General features: G+C 45.8%; 1 long non-coding RNA gene across 4 annotated transcripts; it reads right to left on the bottom strand.

Moving 5' to 3' along the window:
• Positions 1 to 17,112: 17,112 nt before the first annotated feature.
• On the bottom strand, positions 17,113 to 20,462 carry LOC115317375. Of its 4 annotated transcripts, none has more exons than XR_003918034.4 (6): positions 18,716 to 20,462; positions 18,534 to 18,592; positions 18,381 to 18,416; positions 18,186 to 18,244; positions 18,008 to 18,064; positions 17,113 to 17,208 (listed from the first exon to the last, which is right to left on the bottom strand). It is a non-coding gene; the product is annotated as an uncharacterized LOC115317375 (long non-coding RNA). The 4 variants fall into 4 exon arrangements; XR_003918043.4 differs by having other exon boundaries at positions 18,538 to 18,592; XR_006077586.1 differs by having other exon boundaries at positions 17,172 to 17,208; positions 18,381 to 18,419.
• Positions 20,463 to 20,876: the final 414 nt, after the last annotated feature.

Raw genomic sequence — 20,876 nt, 5'->3', positions numbered from 1 at the left:
ATTCTGTATCTTCAGCCTCTCAACTTCATCCTCGTTAAAAATCATGACTGCCGATTTTTCGCTACTGAATTCTAAACCTAATTCCTCTCCTTCCCTACCACAGATGCTCATTAATTCCTGCAACTCTGTCCTGTTGTTAGCCATTAGTACAATATCATCCGCATACATCAATCCCGGTAAGGATTGCTGAATTTTTTGGCCTAGCTTACTGTAAGAAAGGTTGAACCCAAGCCCACTCTTCTCTAGTCTATCCTCCAATCCTCTCAGATACAACATAAACAGCAAAGGCGATAACGGGCACCCCTGCCTAAGGCCTCGTCTTATCTCTATTTTCCCTGTCGCCTTTCCTTCCCATGTTATAATCACCTTGTTATCTTTGTAAATGTTCCTTAATAGTGCTGTTAGTCCTTCATCTAGGTTTAAGTTCTCCATTATGTCCCACAGGTTTCTTTGGTTCACATTGTCATAGGCACCCTTGATATCCAGAAATGCCAGCCAGAGCTGTCTGTTTTCTTTTTGCGCTATTTCTATACACTGTGTTAGAGAAAATAAATTGTCCTCCAACCTTCTTTGTTTTCGAAACCCGTTCTGTAATTCGCCCAGTATGCCCTCGCAATCTACCCATTCCTCCAGTCTGTTCTTTATAATCTGCATTACCAACCTGTAAATAACCGGTGTCACGGTTATAGGACGATAATTCCTAATATCAGACTTATCTCCCTTTCCCTTATATATCATACTCATCCTACTAAGCCTCCATTCATCTGGAATATTTCCTTTTGTTATCATTGTACTCACTACCTCCCTTAGTCTTGCCTTAGATTTAGGACCCAAATTCTTCACCAGCTTGATAGGGATACCATCTGTGCCTGTCGACGTGCCACTAGGGACTCTTCGTTCCGCCTTTTCCCATTCTCTTTGTCCAAAATCCGCGATATCACAAACTGGACTGCTACTTCCTTCGGTTCTCCTATCTTCCACATGTAACCGTTCCCGAAATTTCTCCTCCATCACTGCTCCTATATATTGTATCGCATCATCTCCCTCTAATTGATCTCCCTGATGCGAGAGTATGAACCTCTGTCTAGCTTGCGTTGTTTCACCGAGTGAGTTCAAGTGCTCCCAAAACTTCTTGGCAGCGTTTCTATCTTTCTTACTTACATTACTCATCCATTCCTCACCCTTTCTCTGAATTTTCGCATTGATCAAACTGGATGCCTCTCGGCGACATGTTATAAAATTGTCCCATTTTCTTTTTACTTCCGTTTCGGACTCCCCACTACGCTTGGAATACCTGTGTTCTCTAGAGGCTTCCTGACGTTTTTGTATCGCTTGCTTCACTTCTTTGTCCCACCAGCTTTTTGGTCTATGTCCTTGCTTCCCCTTTCGTTTACTCTTAACTTTGTCTAGTTCTAGAGCAAAAAGCCTAGTTAGGCTCTCATAGGTCCAATCTGTATGCCGGTGCCCTGAAACTGCTGCCTCTATTCTTTCAACAACTATTTCCAACTCTTTGTCGCTGCAGAAAGTTTGCTTTGAATTATGTTGTCTAGTTTCAGGATTTACTTCTCTGGCAAAATTCAGCTTAATACGTTTGTGATCACTACCAAGACTTTTGGAACCTTCTTCATCTATTTTCATTACTTGTAACTTACCATATATTTGGTGTGACATGAGTATGTAATCTATAGTTGAATGCAGATTGCCAGTTTCCCAAGTTATGTGCCCGTCACACTTCTGACTGGTATTACATAAAACTAAGTCATGTTTTTCCACCAGTTCTAGTAATATGCTTCCAGTTGAGTCCGTATACCCATCCAGACCCTCAATATGGGCATTCATGTCTCCCATAATAATTATTTCGGAGCCTTCCCCTAGTTCACTAATGTCTCTTGATATGCAATCAATCATTTTTCTGTTTTCCTCTTTAGCACCTGTCCCTGTCCATAAGTAAACCACTCCAAGGACTGTTGATTCCCCAGCGACTTTTCCTTTCAGCCACAAATGTTCGGCGCACTCCTTTCTGATCCTTTGAAAGTTCATATTCTTCTTAATAAATGCTCCAATTCCACCTCCCTTCCTCGTTCACTCCATTCTGTTGCATTCTTCCCACACATAGTCAGGGTTGCAAGGTGGCTGCTCCATGTCTCTGAGATGTGTTTCCACAAACCCATACACCATTAAATCCTCCTTTCTTAGTTGCTCCTCTACCTCTTCCCATTTTAACCTATTTCTACCACCCTGCATGTTAATATATCCAATGTCTGATTGTGCTGTTTTTTTATACCTGTTCTTACGTTTTCTCCTCTTTTTAACCCTGGGTGCCTCTCCTGACTTCGTCGCCGGCGTCAGCATAGGCAGCGCCATCTGTCGACAGCGCGTACCACTAATCCGCACCCGCGTGCCACGGCGGCCGGCTAGCTCTGATTAGTCAAAAGATAAATTTATTTATTAAAAGAAAAAAAAATACTGTAGGTATTTAAATAAATGTTTTAATATATTTTAATAATGCACTAAATGTTCATTTAGGTGAACACATTTTGTCACTAATTATATTTTCCAATTAAAAAATTATTTAGTTAATTAAAATTTTTATATTATTTTTATAAATATATAAATGTACCCCAGTAATTAAAATTCCCTATTTGTATAAATCTAAAAATTTAGGTGTTTTTAGTTTTCTTCATTAGCATAGGTTAATACACCCCCAATTTGTCCAAATTGTTGCCCAGTGTGAACTGGGAACGGGAAAGGCATTTGGAGTCCGACTGGGAATCGCTCCAACCAGTTACTTTCCTAACTGGTTCCAGTACACTCCATTCCCAACTGGGAGTCAAACCAGTTGACTCCCAACTGGGAATGGTTCAAACCAGTTGACTCCCAACTGGGAATGGTTCAAACCAGTTGACCCCTCAGCTGGCCCCAGTTGGGCTCCTATTGGTCCCAGTTGATTCCCAGTTGGGACCAGTTAGTCCCAGTTGATTCCCAGTTGGGACCAGTTAGTCCCAGTTGAAACCAGTTGAGGTGCCAACTGGTCCCAGTTAGAAATTTTCGCCTGGGTGGGCGGGCAGCACTTCGGATTGAATTCACGGACACTTCTGGTCATCAGATTTTGTTTATTTTGTTCTAACATGAACGGTGAAAAACCGCGAAGTTGTACGGACCACCTGCGGACTACGTTCAATGCGTCTTCAAGTTCAAACGGCCGCCTGATCGTTCGAACTGTCGTCTGCTGTTTCAAACGTTTCTGCTTGTCGTCTGCTCTTTTAGACGACACCGGCCCGTAGACCAAACGCGGGCCCGGTACTTGCGATAAAAAGTAAGTGCAGGCCTCAAAATACTCAAGTTTGAAGGTTGGTAAGCAGGCTCGATGTAAACAGTAGATAAAAGGATGTATTGATAATTGTTACAGTGGCCATCACCGACTTGTTATGCCTGATTCACTTAATCCGATTCTGCTTGAGATTTTCAGCATCGACGTCGGCCACCTCAGCTACGGTTCACACTTTTGCAGCCCGATCGACGTCCCGACTGAAAATTGCGAGCGAAATCTCATCATGCGAATCAGGCTTTAGCGTACATTCTTCAGCGTCCACGCGGAATGAATCGCCGCATGTCACATTATTCACCCAAAGTTTTGCGCTGTAACGAGCCTTGGCAATTTCGCTGAGGCCGCTCAAGTAGTCAAACATCGTCAGGAAGACGTAGAATCTACAATTCGAACGCGAAAAAGGGCAAAGGGACTCACACCGACGCCGACAACATCGCATTTCAATGGTTTGTTTATGGGCGACGCCGAGCTTCTTGCCCACACCCCCATCGCGCATGCGCGGCGCCGGTGGCGTCCGCTAGGGGCGCTCCGGTTTGTTTGTAAACAAGTTAAAGGAGCTGTGCAACGATTTTAATGTTGAAAGAATTAGCATTTTCTCCTTTTCGTATTGTTCACCTTGTCACAAATGACAGAAAACACACCTCCTTTCATCGAAATGTTGCGATTCCGCAGCGTAATAGCGTGGCAAAACTTAGAATATTCCCGGACCTGCAGCCGCAAGCGGTGGCCATGAGAAACACGCGGCATGACGTCAATGGGGAATCTTGTAGAAAGATAGCAAGTTGTGCCAATACCTGCTCGATAAAAGGTAACTTTTCTATAAATCTTGTTATTCCAACATATATATAAATGGGTCAAAAACCTGGTATCATCGACAAAACTTTTCTTGTGCGGAGCTTTAGTGGCGCCATCTATCCTAGGTCCACAAAACAGTCAGCGCTACCTGCTCCCGTGAACAGCCGCCAGAAGCCGGAGGGGGAGGGGGACAGGGCCGGTCAGGTATGGCCGGACCCAGATGAGGCTTTTCTCCTTTTACCATATTGTTCGCACTGCGGCCGCCAGCACGTGGTCTCGCGGTTGCGAGCGGAGGAGTTCTTGCTGCTCACGGATGGCTCTAGAGAGAGACCTTCACCAGAACCCCACGCCTACCCCACCAACGTCACTGCGCACGTGACCCGGAAGACGATTACGAGCTGAGAGGTGGCAAAAACATGGATCTTTTTAATTTTTTTAAAAATAAAAACTAGGGTATCCATTTCTGTAGTTCACTTCAGAAGTGTCAGGCATCAACTTCCACAATTATTTAAGCAAAGCCCTGAAATTGTTGCACAGCTCCTTTAAGAGCATGCAGTTTTGAGACGATGACACCCACGACATCACTTGCTTTGTTATAGTCTTTGACACTGATTGCAGCAGCAATGAGAGTGACTGTTATCAAGAGATCTTGGAAGCTGGTAATGTTGATTTCGACCCGCTGACAATAAGCTGCAGCGACAACGAAAGCATCAAGGACAAACTCGCCGTTGTCCACGAAGGTCTTGCGTGGCGCATGCAGGGGGGGAAGATCAAAGGGGAAGAGGGCGAGTGCAAAAGTGTGCGATCATACTGTGGCAAGGAGAGCTTTAGTGAGCATGGGGGCGACACCATTTGGTGTCGTAAACGTGTTACAACCTGGCTGTTTTAGTTGCCCCTCGCCACTCCCCGCAGGAGTTGAATAGGCCAAGAGAGAAAGGAAATGTGGTTCAACAAGGCTCGCGTGCACGCAGCTTGCTACCGTACTTCCGCGGAGCAGTGCTGCTTTTAAGTCCAGAGTGACGTAACGACTTTAGGTTTGTTCCTAAATGTTTTGATGTTTCTTTGAGCAAAATAAAGGTATCTCCGTGGTGTGGCCAGAATGTGGTTGACATTTAGACAGCAAAATAGGCACTAGAATTTTGTTGCAGTATTCTTTTAACGTATGACAAACTGCTGCAAGGTACTAACAATCCTAAAGATTCATAAAAGTTGCTTCATATTGACAAAAACTACCTTATGCCATGACAGTTCCAACAGAACCGATTTAACATATGAACTATAGTCAGCGTTTAGCTGCATGCGGGAATACCTTCATACTCAAGGTTACATCATAGATGCAACTGAACAGTTTTAGCATGTCAATCATATTTTCTCCTCGGGCCTTTGCACATGCACAGTATTGCAATCAAGTATCCTTATCAAAGTGCAAAAGGAATTCGTTGAAACTCCTCTACATAAATTACTTTTTCATTATTCCCATCTCATCGACATGCTTCATTAGTCTGCATATTTCTGATATTTCCTCTTTAGAAGCCATGAAAAAAAGAATGAAAATGGTTTGTGATAACTTAGTTCTATAACTATCACAAAATGACATTCCATTTCCAGGAATCTCTGGAGCTCCTTCACCAGATCCATGAAGAGATGTTAAGGCATCGCACCCTGGCGCTGGAGCATGCCCTAGCTATGCAGCACAGCTGCGGCGCATGCTGACGCACATGAAGAAGCAGTGCAACGAGGGGCAGGTAATGGCTGCACTTGTTGCAACCAATATGGCGTGTATGAGGGCCAAAAGATGTGGAGCTCGTATCAAAGTACAGCCAACAGCTATCGCTCGGCGCAGATCGGGCATCACAAGAGGGTCCAAAAGAGTGCCTGCAGGCCGTCCACCCAAAGGGCCCAGTGCCAAAAAGATCAAGCAGAAACACAGCATCCACCTAAGTGTCGAGAGCGAGCGGGCACACGCAAACTCTCATGGATCAGGACACTAATGCAAGGGGTGACTAGACTCTGTTTCATGCTTAGCGTGCAACACTGTCAAGGCTACTGGCGCGAGCGCAGGGCTTCAACTACGGTTTTATTTGCGCGAGAATGCGTGCAAATGATCAACGAGATCAAGCCCCACGCTCGCGTCAGTAGCTTTGACAACGCTGCACACTAAGTATGAAACAGAGTATAATGCCACTGGTGACATTTTCGTGGATATCCTACAGTGTGCAGATTGCTTCAACCTGTGAGAGCCTTTTTAATCTTTATGCTGGGACTTACTCTGCTTGAAATTGTTGACATACCTCTTTATTTTTATTATTAACAAGCACATAAATGGCTGCACTCAAACTTTGTAAGCATGCTAGGAGTGTACTACAATCTGCTCATGTCCCAAGTGTTGTGTGTAGGGTGCCTACATGTTTCCGCTCCGCTTTAGGGTGGCGCCAACTTCTTGTTACCCTTTCCCAGATCCTCTCCCACCGCCATTTTGTCCCACTTCTTATTTCGCTAAACGTACACAACGTTGAGTTTTTGTAGCCTCGACACACCGGCAACACTGTGAGGACACTTCCGTTTCCGTTCATAAGAGGAGTCGGACGAGTCAAAGGCTCAGCGGAATGGCGGTCGTCAAGGCTGTCGCTCTCTTTATTCGGGTGTTTGATACTTTGAAGTTGCGAGCAGGAAGTATGCGTTGCGTTTATCGAAACGTGAGTCCCCTCGAAAAAATGGAACGCAACAGACTGGCATCGCATGCCGAAACCTCGCCGTCGAAACGAGAGCGGTGGGCGCTCCCTAGCCCTAACGAGGATTAGCGGAGTAGCGCGAGCACACGACGGGCGAGTGTGACAAAATTGTCGACGAAACAGCGGAGGCTGCCATGGTAACGAGGTAGGCAACACTGGTTTGTCAGCAACAGGTATCACAAACGTTGTCGCCACCCTAAACAGCGGAGCGGCGGAAACATGTAGGCACCCTAGTTGTGTGGACCTCCATATTTAGTTACCAAGCATGCAACTGCCTCCACTCAAGTTTTGTAGGCGTACTAGAAGTGTGCAATCTGATTGTGTCCAGTGTATGGGCCTTCCTCTTTTGTTACCAAGCATGTAAATGCCTGCACTTGAACTTTGTACGCGTGCAAGGAGTGCGCAACATGCTCGTGTCCCATGTGCGGGCCATTCTAGTTTATTACCAAGCATGTAGATGCCTCCGCTTGAACTTTGTAAGTGCGCTAGGAGCGTGCAATCTGCTAGTGTCCAGTGTTGTGTGTGGGCCTCTCTTTTTTCTTAATAAGCATGTAAATGCCTGCACTCAAACTTTGTAAGCGTGCTTGGAGTGTGCATTTTACTCGTGTCCCATGTGTTTTGTGCAAGCCTCTATGTTCTGTTACTAAGCATGTAAATGTCTCCACTCGAATTTTGTAGGCGTGCTAGGGGTGTGCAATCTGCTCGTGTCCCGAGGGTTGTGTAAAGCCTGTATCTTGTTACGAAGCACGTAAATACCTGCACTTTCTTGTAGGTATGCTGGGAGTGTGCAATCTGCTCCGAGACCCAGAGCACAAGGATATTGTTGTAAATCTGCTGTTAAAGAAATACAGAATTTAGTAGTTGCTTTTTCTGTTATCGTCATATACTTATCAATACCTGAACAGGTAATGCAATGAAAATCAAGTTTCAGTGCAGGGGAACAGTGGTCGAGTGTGTTAATGCAGTTGTACGCCTCAAGCATGGCAGCAACGGAGGAAGTTTAGGCTGATATACCGAGTACCAACCCTTGCCAGTAGCCACATTTACATAAATGCAACTTAGTCACATTGAATCTAGTTGTCGCATTCTATGTGGTCATGTAAACGGCATAATGTGCTAGGGAAGTGCATTACATTCAAGTCTAAAGACTGATGTGGATTGAGACGGCAAATGTGCATCCATTCAGATCATGTAATTAAAGGTCACATCGCATTTCGAAACAGGGAGGACTATCGGAAGGCACTCGCTGCGGAATCGAGTGAACTGAGAACATGGCGGCGGCCAACCTTGGCCACAGAGAGTAGTGCTGTGTGGTCGCCCGCAGTTTTCTCTTGAGAAGAAACTCTAGCGTTTTATAGCTTTTATGCTGAGGACAGCACTAATCCAGGCCATGTGAATCACAACTTTTGCATCCGAGGGAGTCCTTAGAGGTTTTGGCTCAAGAACAAATGACACCGAGAGCTCCAAGGACTGCATAATACCACAGAACGAGTGGCTCCTACTTCTGTGGGGTTGCTGCCTGCACTGGAGCCTCTCGGCCTTGGGGTCCGACCGTGGTTGGCGATGTTTGGCAAGGTGGGACGTAGCGGCCATCCCCAGAGCACTCGCAAACAATCCCGCTCGCCAGGACGTGCGCACTCACATCGCCTCTGTTGCAGAATTTCCCGGCAGCCCGACACAGAGTCGACTATCGAAAAACTATCGATAGTTTTGCGACACTATCGATAGTTTTGGAAAAACTATCGATAGTCAAGTTATCGATAGTTTATGCATCACTATAGTAGGTTACAAGTCAAGAAGGTAGCGGGATCATATATCCCCCCAGGGGCGGATGCAGGAATTTCCTGAGGGGGGGGGTCAGGTGTTGGTCAGCGTACCATATGTTCAGGAAACCCCTCCCCCTCTCCCTCGTTTCACGCCCTAAATTTTACATATGCAGAAATCAAGAGGGGGGGTCAGGACATCCGGACCCCCCCTCTAAGTCCGCCCCTGCCCCCTGCCACCTACGCGTCCCATCGTTTCCGTGTCGTCGCGGCCAATGCGCGAGGAGGGTCTTGCCTTTCTGTACATATTTGCTTTATCTTTCGACTTTGACTTAGCATTGTGGAAGCCACGAGAGGGAGATTTAGAGTTTTGCCCCTCCGATGGAAACAAATACGACTTTCCGGGATAAGATTTTCCCTCGGACGGATACAAAGGCTGCTTTCAGGGGCTCGGTTTCCCCTCCGATGAATACAAAGGTTTAAAAAGTGGGATTGGAAACAAGTTGGAATCCGTTGAAGCGGAACAAGGAGCATTTCCAGTGAACTCTTCTTTCGACAGCGGATGGGTTTGAAACCGGCGCATCACGCTTGTGGGAGGAGCTTCTCCTACCTTCTTAAATTGTAACCGACTGTGGGTCCATATCACAAGAGCGAATGACATTTTAGCGAACGGCGACATTTGAGCGAATGGTCGTTTTAGCGAATAACGGGGGCGCGCGTTAACCCATCCGTCGCGCTGCGCTTTAAGCGCGAAACACATGTACGACGAAACCGTCCGATCCGACATCCGACCGCGCAATACGACGGTCGGAGGCGAGGGTTTTCAACGCTCTCCAATGCTACGAAAACCCTCTCCCCCCAAGGTCATTCCGGCAGTCCGCACGTCGGATCGGAAGGTTTCGTCGTACATGTGTTTCCCGCTTTACGCCGCTTCGCGGCGACAGTCTGCGGCAACTCATTACAAAAATATGAACTCATTTGGCCCACCCGAAAACGCCGCTTCGCGGCGTCCGACTATTCGCTGAAGTGTCATTCGGTGAAACGTGGGCGTTCGCTAAAACGTCATTCGATCAAGTGAGTGCCTCCCGCAGCGGGTACGGGGTTTTTAGAAAGCGGGGGATACGAAAGAGGGAAACTGAACTCTGGGTTTTTAAAACGCGGGGATAATGACAAGGGGCTTTCGTAAGAGGAATTTTGCACGCAGGGCAATCGTGCAAAACCCGCAAACAAGCTGATGTCAAGAGAAAAACGTGTTCCGCCGCTCCTATGGAACGTACTACGGCGAACGAGGCTTAACTGATCAACGGCTCAAACTGGCAGCATCGTAAAAAAGAGCACGGGCATTTTATTGCGATATGTTTAGAACGTGAAAACGGCGAAAAAAAAAAAAAAGAAAAAAAAAAAAACTACGAACCTTTAGAAGCCGCAACTTTAGAAGAAATGGAACTGATGAAAATACGTTGCAGAGTTCGGTCGTGCACAAGCTCACGCAGTTCACGCACGCCAGTTCACGCACTCATTTGTTGAATCTCGATGGCGGCGGACCGCAGTCCCTCAAATGCCTCACAAAATCCCGTCTTTGGACGTTATTTAACGCTAGCGGAACAACTTTTGTTCGTAATTAAAGGCATTGCTAACTATTTTTGTCATGATCGCACCCCGCGCCAGTATGTATCACAGCGATTCCGCAATTAAAACAAAAACAAAAAACAAAAGGGACTGCTGCCGCTAAAAGGAACAGCCAATGACGTCATAGTCACGTGGACCAATAGAAATCGACATGCTTTTGTTCTGTTTGTTTGGTTTTTTTTTTCTTGGCTCCGCCCCCCTGTAATGGGTAGGATTTCAAAATACGCACCCGGGACGCCCGGGAGGAGAAAAGTACGAGCTCAGATGGCTCAGAGCCGAGCGCCGAGCTGGGCTCGCCAGCACGCCGGCATCGCGCCGGGCCAGCCGGGCTCGCTTACCCTTCGAAGTTCGAACAATTCAAAGTCCAAACTGCTTGCGCGCGCGCGCGCGCGCGTGTTGGCGATGGAAACTGTCTTCTCGAGAAACCAGGCTGTAACGTATCGTTTGATGGCGCAAGTGTACGTATTTTTCACGTCGTTTTTTGGACAGTGTGTGAATCTCGCGAAACAGGCGACGAAGAGTGGTGGGTGAAATGTGCTCGCATGTAGTCGTGGATTTTGTGTACCACGTAGGATTACCCAGAAAGGTGGGTCAATATAGATAAATGTGCGTGTAAGAAGCAACTACATGCACGTGACCTGTCAAACCTATTCACCCTCATTATTTTATCGTGCGAACCGACATTGTCACGTATAGCGTTCGATTTCGGTCCCAACACCGGTAACTAGTATATCGTGTCATGATGTTGTATTTCTCACCGTCGGTAACTTCGTATTGATATCGTATTCGATGTGGTGGTCGTGTCCCAACACCGATAATTTCTTGTTGTATTGCGATGGTGTGTTGCAACATCGAGTTGTATCCCGGTACGTTGGGTTTATCGTTTGGCAATCAACTTTTGTTGCATTACAACTGCAATAAACATTTGTTGGAAAACGATCACTCCCATGAGCACGTCGTTATTGGGCTTTCTCATTAAAAGGTAGGTCGCGGCGGGTGTTCCGGCTAGTTATTCTGAATGGTTTGCTGGTTGTCTAGTTTCAAGCGCGCGAGGCTGTGTGTACTGTGTGCCGTACTAACAGCTGTACATACTTGCACTGTCGATCAATGTTAATGTGTTCGCAACGCAGAACGTTTATGTTATGTGTGTATCCACACCCAATATATTTTTCGCTTATTGCCATGTGGATATGCCAACGTAATGCATGTTGGTAACTTGGTACCAGCGTTCTGAGATGTATGCACGCGATATCATATTGTATTCTCCTTTGGTCCCATGATCGACGACCAATATTTGTATATCGTGTGGCCGTACAGTATGTCCATGTCGGTCACCAATATGCACGCGATGTCGTATTCTATTCCAATAACCGTGTATAGTATATCGGGGTATTGTGCTCCGATATCGTGTTGTATAGCAATAACCGCAAGTTATATCGGGATATTGTGCTCCAATATCCTGTTGTATACCAATAACCGCATACTATATCGGGATATTGTGCTCCGATATGAATTCCCATCGTGCGTATTGGGTTAATCGGATAACAATAAGTTTTTATTGGTTTCCATCATCTTCATTGGAATACAATATTTCCAATGAGCCGAGTTCATATTGGCCTTTTTCAATAGGGTGTACATTTAAGAGGGCAAATTATTCTAGCACGTGACAGGTGAGACGGAATGTCCAACGTGCCTGAATGTCCAACGAGACGAAAGGTCTAACCAAGACGGAATGTCCAACGAGCCTGAATGTCCATCGAGACGAAAGATCCAACCGAGACGGAATGTCCAACGAGCCTGAATGTCCAACGAGACGGAAGATCCAACCGAGACGGAATGTCCAACGTGCCTGAATATCCATTATTGGATCTTTCGTCTCGTTGGACATTCAGGCTCGTTGGACATTCCGTCTCGTAATCTAATATTTGTGTCTGCTCCGTTTCTTTGTAGGTCCGTCAACGTCGGCTTTTGTGCCATTAAATATTCTTATTCTAGCACGTGACAGGCGAGACGGAATGTCCAACGTGCCCAACCGAGACGGAATGTACAACGAGCCTGAATGTCCATCGAGACGAAAGATGCAACCGAGACGGAATGTCCAACGAGCCTGAATGTCCATCGAGACGAAAGATCCAATGCGCCTGAATGTCCAACGTGCCTGAATATTCATTATTGGATTTTCCGTCTTGTTGGACATTCAGGCTCGTTGGACATTCCGTCTCGTAATCCAGCAGGACGCATCTTATCTCAAGCAGATATTTTCACAAATTAAACATATTGGTGTCTAACGTAGACTTGATATTCTGGGTTTGAGGATAAAGGGAAATTCGTGAGCGTGGGTCACATTCGGTCCATACCCGGTTCTAGAGGTTGAACCAACGAACCTTATTGTGTTTGCTGGGTGAAGGACATTCCCAGCTCTAAAAAAAAGGGGTGTAGTACTTACACCCAGTGGGGTGTATGTGACTTGTCCCATATACGACACCCCCATCCCATGGGTATATATGGGACACCCCAAAAAGGAGTGCATACATGCACCTCATTTTGAGGTGCACACGTGCACCTCAGCGGGTGCATAAGACACACCCCACCCCGGGGTGTACATATATTCCGTTTCTCACTTACTGGGAATATTGATACACCCCATTTTTGGGTGTACATATATTCCGTTTCTCACTTGCTGGGAATACTGATACACCCCATTCTTAGGTGTACGTGTATTCCGTTTCTCACTTACTGGGAATACCGCTACACCCCATTCTTAGGTGTACGTATATTCCGTTTATCACTTACTGGGAATACTCATACACCCCATTCTTAGGTGTACATATATTCCATTTCTCACTTACTGGGAATACTGATACACCCCATTCTTCGGTGCACAGATATTCCGTTTCTTACTTACTGGGAATGCAGGTGCACCCCATTCTTAGGTGTACTTATATACCGTTTTCCACACCCTTCTCACTTACTGGGATCCGATAATCCCCACTCTTAGGTGTACATGTGCGAAGTCAACAAAACTAACACTAGAACATTTTCCATCAAATTGACAGGAAATGTCTTTGCAGCTCTTTTCCAAGCTTTTAACCGTCAAACGACTGTGTTTTGTGTCATTTTCATGTCCCATTTGTCAACCCGAAAACAATTAAGCTGCCAATCCCACATTCTATCGTAATTTCATTATATGGCCTGGCATCATTTTGACGTCCTAACTTTCAACCTGAAATACAATCGAGAGCTTTTGTGTCACTCCTGCGAATATAACATTGTCAGGATCATGCAATATTTTATAAAATAAGCTACGAAAATTGGTATCTGTTCCTACATATTTATTGCTCATAAACACTGGGTGAAACATATACTGCAAAAGTACACATTGAATGCATGCACCAGAAACGTCGCTTGTTTCCTTTCTTCTTCTTTTTGCATGTCTTATCTTTTAGTCTTGTGCCTTGGGTGTTGACCACCAAAAAGAGCCATGGAGCATTCCTGAAACGCAAAACCCAGTTGTACACCCTGATTAGATACATATAGGACACTGTCAAGGCCCCACACCTTACTTAATGAGCATTACCAAAAACCAGGAACTCAGCCAACTTCATAAATATTTTGCACACCATTGAAGAATAGTGGGGTGAAAAGTTTACCACTTTAGATACAGGTGCAAGGCTGGAAAACCGAAAACACAGATAAAAGCACGTGTTTTCAATATACTTAAACAACTGATTTTGGCGGTTTTCAACAATGCCAGCCTGTTTCATATTGCAACTGTGTTTATTTTTTACTAATAAAATGCAAAATTAGCCGAAAAATGCCATAAGCAACCTTGTACTGTGGCGCCTAACCAGATAAACGAATGCCAACATCAGAGGTGTCCTAATGCAAGCTTCCTTTAACAAAATTTTGGACCATCTAAAACAGTGCTCTCAAACACATTTGAGTGTAGAGGCCAGATAGCCCACCCCCAAAAGATCGAGGGCTTCTGTAAGGCATGGGGGTCAAGAAATTTGTTAAAGGGACCTTGCGCTCTCCACATTTTGTAACTTGCAATCTTGACAGTGACATTTTTAGCCGTGATTCATTTGTAGTGCTCCCCTTATCCCTTTCCTGATGCAATCACAAGAATTAAAGTGGTACTGCCGACAACATACTGGCATTTTGTAAGAGGACAATAGAACAAGTACACTGTTGTTGCCGTTGCTTATTTCACTCAGGATATATTCAAGCTCAACATGTCTCGAAAGAATGCCTTTTGCTTTTCTGAGAATTTCTGATAGCACCAGTCTGAGCGACTACTTGTAATTTAATGGTGATATTTTCTGAGGACGAGAATCCAGAGTTCATGAATTTATCTTTGGTGGTTGCTTCTGACAAGCGAGAGTTCATGCAGTTGAAGTGCATCCTTGGGCAAAGAGCTCGTGGTTGCAGCCTACCAGCAGAACTGTCGTGCAGGTGCTAAATACTAAAAAAAAAGACGGGAAGGAAAAATAGAGACTAAACACCTGAAAAATAAAAACGAAACTACATTAACTATGTGGATATGTTATAAGGGCATAGCTACGTTTCCAGCGTAAATGAATAGACCGATCTCACCAAGCGTTCCACGCATGCGTGACGCCGCCATAACTGTAGTTCGTAGGAGGCAGACTCCAGTTCACGCGACAGCTCATGCTGCCTCGTGGTCTGCTCGCGCAAACCTCCAGCATGGTTGTCGCGCGTGTAGAAAGACTACACCCATACAAAAATGTCCTATGGTCGGCTATAGAAAATTCTTTGTATGGTCGGCTTTAGCTATTTGGCCCAATTAGCTAAAGAATTTTCTATGGCTGTCTTTAGCATTTCTTATGGTCGCCTTTATGGGGCTCTTTAGCTTTGTCTATGGCCCTATCGCTGTCCAGCCATAGCGCTCTTTAGCTTTTCTAATGGTTGGCTAAAGACTCTTCTATGGCTTATCCTATGGCTCTCTTTAGCCAGCAAACTCTAAAAAAATTTACTTCAAGTTCCCCAAACTTGTGAACGCTACATGGTAGATATACATACACATATCTGAACACACAGAGTACACACAACACAAGCAGAACACTACCCCACAGAACCGCAACAACGCAGCAACACCGGACTGCCATTTATACATTTAGTACGAACGTATGCTATGTTCGCACTAGCTGTATATATAGCAGTCTAATTTTTGAATCCGACTTTCCCGGTGACCCATCATTTGTCTCAAAAACACGGAGAGGCGGAGCAAATATTACTCGTACTTAATACATTATTTGAATTGTCTCTTGGAATAGCCCCCATCTCTTAATTCGACACCCTGAAAAAAGCAAATGTAGATCATTAGGCTAATTAACTAAAATTTATTGATTATCTTTTTAATAAGTTTGATGAATCACGTTGACAATGCAGTGATGACATGCAGTACACTGGTGCTGAAGATTGCAATCAAGCTATTGCTTGGTTGCAGTGTTCGGCGCCATTGTAATTTATTTTCACTTTTGGGGGGTAATAAATAATTTTAATTGTGGCACAAATATTTTAATGGCTTCTTCAAACAAACGATATTACTAATTTTCACGACTCGTTGCAACAGCAGAGAACATATCTTGGGTCATGGTTTGTCACCTCCATTACAAAAATTTAGTATTGATTTAATTTTCTAACGTGGAGTGTTTTTACTAAAAAGTAAGCGCCGGTAGTGATTTTCTATAGGCGTGGAAAGAAAATGTATTGGTTCTTGGCCTTTAGACTCGGGGCCATAAATTTTTCTATAGACGAGTAAAGACCAATAATTGGTTTCCAGTATTTAAACTCGGGGCCAAAGGATTTTTTATAGGCGGGTAAAAAACATTTCTTGGTTCGCTGTCTTTAGAAATGGGGCCATATAATATTCTATAGGCGTCTAAAGCAATTTTATTGGTTCCCAGTCTTTAGACTCTGGGCCATAAAATTTTCTATAGAGGGTTAAAGACAATTTATTGGTTCCCAGTCTTTAGACTCGTGTCCATAGAATTATCTATAAGCGGGTAAAGAAAATGTATTGGTTCCCAGTCTTTAGACACAGGGCCATAGATTTTTCTATAGCTGGCTGTAGCTGTCTTTATGGATTTCTATGGCCGACCATAGAGGGCCATAGGGGGTGATAAGCAGCCATATAAATTTCCATAGACAACCATAGACCATTTTTGTATGGGCAGCTCCCACGATGCATATCGGCAGCGGTGGCGTACTCAAACCAGCTGGTGAGATCGGCCTATTAGCGACATATTATAATGCATGCCATTTGTAATGCTCGTTATGAGAACGGGAGCTTGCAGCTGGTTTCCTGTGGGCCGTGTTCAAGCAAGTCGCGAGCTGCGTCTTCAAGCACTGAGCAGATTATTTTTACCCAGTTATCTATTACCTGCCAGTGCATCATAATCTGTACAATGGTGAATATATTCCGAGTCACTACTTGCGCGCAGCACAGGCTAAGGCAATGCCCGAAGAGGGGAAAGGGCAAGCGCTAGAAAGGCGAGTGAGGAGAGTAACCTCCTCTCCTATCTAACATTCGTAGTGCTTTCCCCCTCTCCCCCAGCCCTGCCCTCCCCTCCCATATGCCTTCCTAGTGCTCGCCTTTTCTTTCTTCGCATGGCCGTTGCATTCACCTGGGGCCCTAAACTCGTCGAACACAAAGTTGGAGCCGAAAGTTCGCGGAGTGCGCTGATTGGACGCTGACGAAAAAAACGCGAAGTCATCGTCGGCATAGTCCAATCGGAGCGCTCCGTGAACTTCGACCCCAGCTTTGTGTTTGACGAGTTTAGGGCCCCTGCACTACACACAACTAGTGACACGGAGTATGATTGAAGGACGGTACACTCACAGATGTGAAAGCACTTGAAGAGTTCGCAACTTCGGTGCAATGCCACTGGTTGCACTTTTGTATCGCACTTCAGATGGGTTGATTTCCCCGAAGTACCTGGAAAATAATAAGAATGATAGAATAAATTAATGTCCCATAAACCAGGGCTGGGCAGACACACTCCAAAAAGTATTCGGGAATACTGAGATACATTTGTTTTAAGGCCAAAAATACAGATACTGAGATACATTGTCTTTAATGCAATGCTATATCCCCGAGACACTTCTGCGAAACTGGTGAAAAAGTATTCAGGAATACAGATACAATGTGTAGTTGTATCTGTATTGTAGGGGGTGTAGTTCGTGGGGAATATGTACGGTCAGTGGCGTTCCAACTTGTTTTCGAGACAGGAAGGGGGGGGGGGGGGGGGGCGGGGGAGTGCTCTTGGTATCCCTTGGGCGCCGCCGGCCAGTCTTTAACCTGCCTTGTGGCGGCTGTTTTAGAGGGGTGGCAGGGGGGGGGGGGACAACACATGCCTTGCGCCCCCCTTGGCCCCTCCCCCTCACCGGTTGGTATGCCCATGTGAAGGGTATCTATGCTTTGCTCCTTTTTTGTGCCATTTTATATGCTGTCCTTCTTACTTCGAACTCTATCATTAATGCCGCTAAGGAAAACATGTCGCCCCCCGTTGAATCAAATAGTTACAAAATGGTAACGACTGCGTACCATGCCTGACGAAAGGCGTCTGCCAAAATTAAACCTGTTTTGCCGTGAGGGAAGCCTGTGCATCAGAGATTTGAGTCATCAGTACATGTAATCTAACCAAGTACCAAGCCTAATCACACAATATAAGCCTAGCAGTCTGACAAGTAAAGAAGAAAAGAAAACAGGGTCCACCGGATAGTCAATTGCTCACCTTGCCAGACGGTGCCTCGGGACTATGGCAGCATCTGCTAGGTGCAGAGCTTCTGGTCTGTGCATCAGAGAATAGGCATTAGCAAACATGATCTATCCAAGCACCAACCCTAGTTTCACAAGATACGCTAACAACCTGAGAAAAAGAAAAACAGTCTGCAGCATAGTTGATTGCTTACCTTGCCAGGCAGAGCCTCGGGCATATGGTAGAGTCTGTGCTACAAGCAGAGCCTCTCGCCTGTGCATTAGATTACTCATTAGTATACGTGATCTAGACAAGCACCTAGCCTAGTCACACAATTTTACTTAGCAGCCTGACAAGTAAAGAAGAAGAAAAAAAGAAAATAGGGTCCGCAGGGTAGGGAATTGCTTACCTTGCCAGAACGTGCCTCGGGACAATGATGGCATCACTGCTAAGTGCAAATAGTCATTAGTAAACGTGACCTAGCTAGGCACCAAGCCCAATTTCACAATACATGCATTACAAACTAAAAAAAAAAAACAGTGCAGGATAGTTGGCTGCTTACCTACCCAGAAAGGGCATCGGGACTATGGTAGCGACTGTGCTACAAGCAGAGCCTCTCGCCTGTGCAGTAGAGATGAAAGTCATTAGTACACGTGATCTAAGCAAGCACTTAGCCTAATTTCACAATATATGCTTAACAATCTGACAAGAAAACAAAAATCAGCAGGCTAGTTGATCGCTTACCTTGCCAGACGGTGCCTCGAGACAATGGCGACATCTGTGCTAGCAGCAGAGCTTCACTCCTGTGCGTTAGAGATTCGAGTCATTAGTACGCGTGATCTAACGAAGCATCTTATGTTATCTCACACTTCACAGGTGCGTGAGATGACTTGCAGACTACAAGCACAAGGAGACACTCGCGTTTTTGAACTATTAACACTGCGACACCTAATTGTTGCTGTAGTGTGACAAAGTATGCTTCACAAATGAAAAATGCAATAAAACGTGTAGTCTAATTTTACAAATTTTGCCCAAGAAAGAGTCTGACAAGTAGGGTACCAACATGACAATTCAAAGTTAGCCAAACTCGAGGTTCGCAAAAGTTAGCATCCGCTGGTACAGCCACTGCACATGTTTCCGAATAGAGCTCTCAAAGTAACGCCAAACTGAGCACCGCACACACCGAAGCTGGTGAATGCTGTCCTAGAGTTCCTGCATAGGCTCTCTACGGGAGTCAGAGTTGCGCGTCTGTTATCCACACGCTGACACGCCGCTATTCGCCTAGATCCGATCATGTGAGGAGCAAAATCCAAATACTGCGCAGGAAAGCCGCCGATACGGCCGTTTCGCCGACGTTGCAATCTCCTCAGCGTACGTTCCCCTGCTTTTGTCTCCTCCACCTTTCCTGTTTTTCAGGAAAGGAGAAGGAGCACGTTGCTGTTCGCCCAATCCAGTGAGATGAGGAGCAGAATTTCGTCCCCTGCAGGAAAGCCGGTGCTCCGGGGTGAACGCGCAGCTCTGGCTCAGGGTTGGCCGGTTGGGCTATAAACAGCCCAATCGGGCTACTCAGTTTTGTAATAGGCAGGAAAATCTGGTGGTTGACTATTTAGCTATTTCATACCCGATATTCAACAATTTTCAAAGCCTTAAACATGATATTTCTGCGCCAGGTAGAGAAAAACAATCAACTCAAGAGGTTAGGAAAGGAAAATATCCAAATCACAAGCGTGCAAATACAATATGTGGACCCTCATTGGTGTTGGTTGCGGAGGTGCAATATCGTTTTTCTGAAGTTTTTTGGCACGATTTAATACCGCAGGCAGGGGTGGATGCACGTGTTTCCAGAAGGAGGGAGGAAGGAGGGTGGGGGCAGCTTAACGGATGTTTGAGAACCCCCTTCTTTCGCTGCACTAAAATATACATGGGGACGCTTCATCCTCTTATTGCCTTCTTCTGTAAATAATTGTCTTATGTCATGTATCATGTTACCCGTGTTTCAAAGAGATGTAAATACCTTGTATGAAATTTTATTTGTTGGGCTATTGTTATAGCCCGACATTTGGCTATTCTTGGGCACAATATCAGGAAATTTTGACGGGTTAATCTGCAAATACCTGGCAACCCCGCCCTGGCTACCGTAGGGGGCCTACGCAGGAACTCCATGCTGCCCTAGAGTTCCTGCAGAGGCAGCCTACGGGAGTCAGGAGTTGCGCGTTCATCCCAGTAGCTCCGGCTGTCCTGCACTTCAAGTCTGCTCCTCACGTGACTCAATTCGGGGAATAGCGGCCGCCGCGCTCTACCCCCTCATTTCCTGGAAAGCAGGACAGGAGGAGGCAAAAGCGGGGGTATGCACACCGCACACGTGATCGGATATCGGCAAATAGCGGCGCGGCGGCACGTGGAAACCAGACGCGCAACTCTGGCTGGAGCCTATAATCTCAATGCTGCACTAGAGTACCAGTTCCCGTATAGCCTCTCTACGGGAGCCAGAGTTGCGCGTCTATTTTCTACGTGCCGTCGCGCCGCTATTTGCCGAGATCCGACCACGTACCGTGCAAGAAAGTAACGTTGCACGCGCCCCGCCGTACGCACCCCTGCTTTTGAGCGCGCCTCGTCGGTTCGAGAGTCAATGGTTCCAGTACCCTCTCCCTCTTCGTAGTGGCCGAGCAGGGAGGGAATATGGTTTCGTTGTGTCGACCTCGGGGGCGGAAGATTACGCACGATGGGGACAAAGGCGAGTTTGGGGGAGCAGTAAGACTTTTTCTGTGTACTCTCGTCTCCAGCCACCTAATAGGCGTATCCGGTATGGGCGACGAAAAAATAATCCAACGTTTCAACCTGCAAATAGTAAAAAAATAAAGGGGAGGCAAAACGAGAATGGGTGACGGTTACGCTTATATCCTAA

The sequence above is a fragment of the Ixodes scapularis genome, unplaced genomic scaffold (genome assembly GCF_016920785.2).
Source record: "Ixodes scapularis isolate PalLabHiFi unplaced genomic scaffold, ASM1692078v2 PGA_scaffold12__126_contigs__length_90152505, whole genome shotgun sequence".
In the NCBI taxonomy this organism is placed as follows: Eukaryota; Metazoa; Arthropoda; class Arachnida; order Ixodida; family Ixodidae; genus Ixodes; species Ixodes scapularis.
This window is presented reverse-complemented; position numbering and strand designations above follow the sequence as displayed.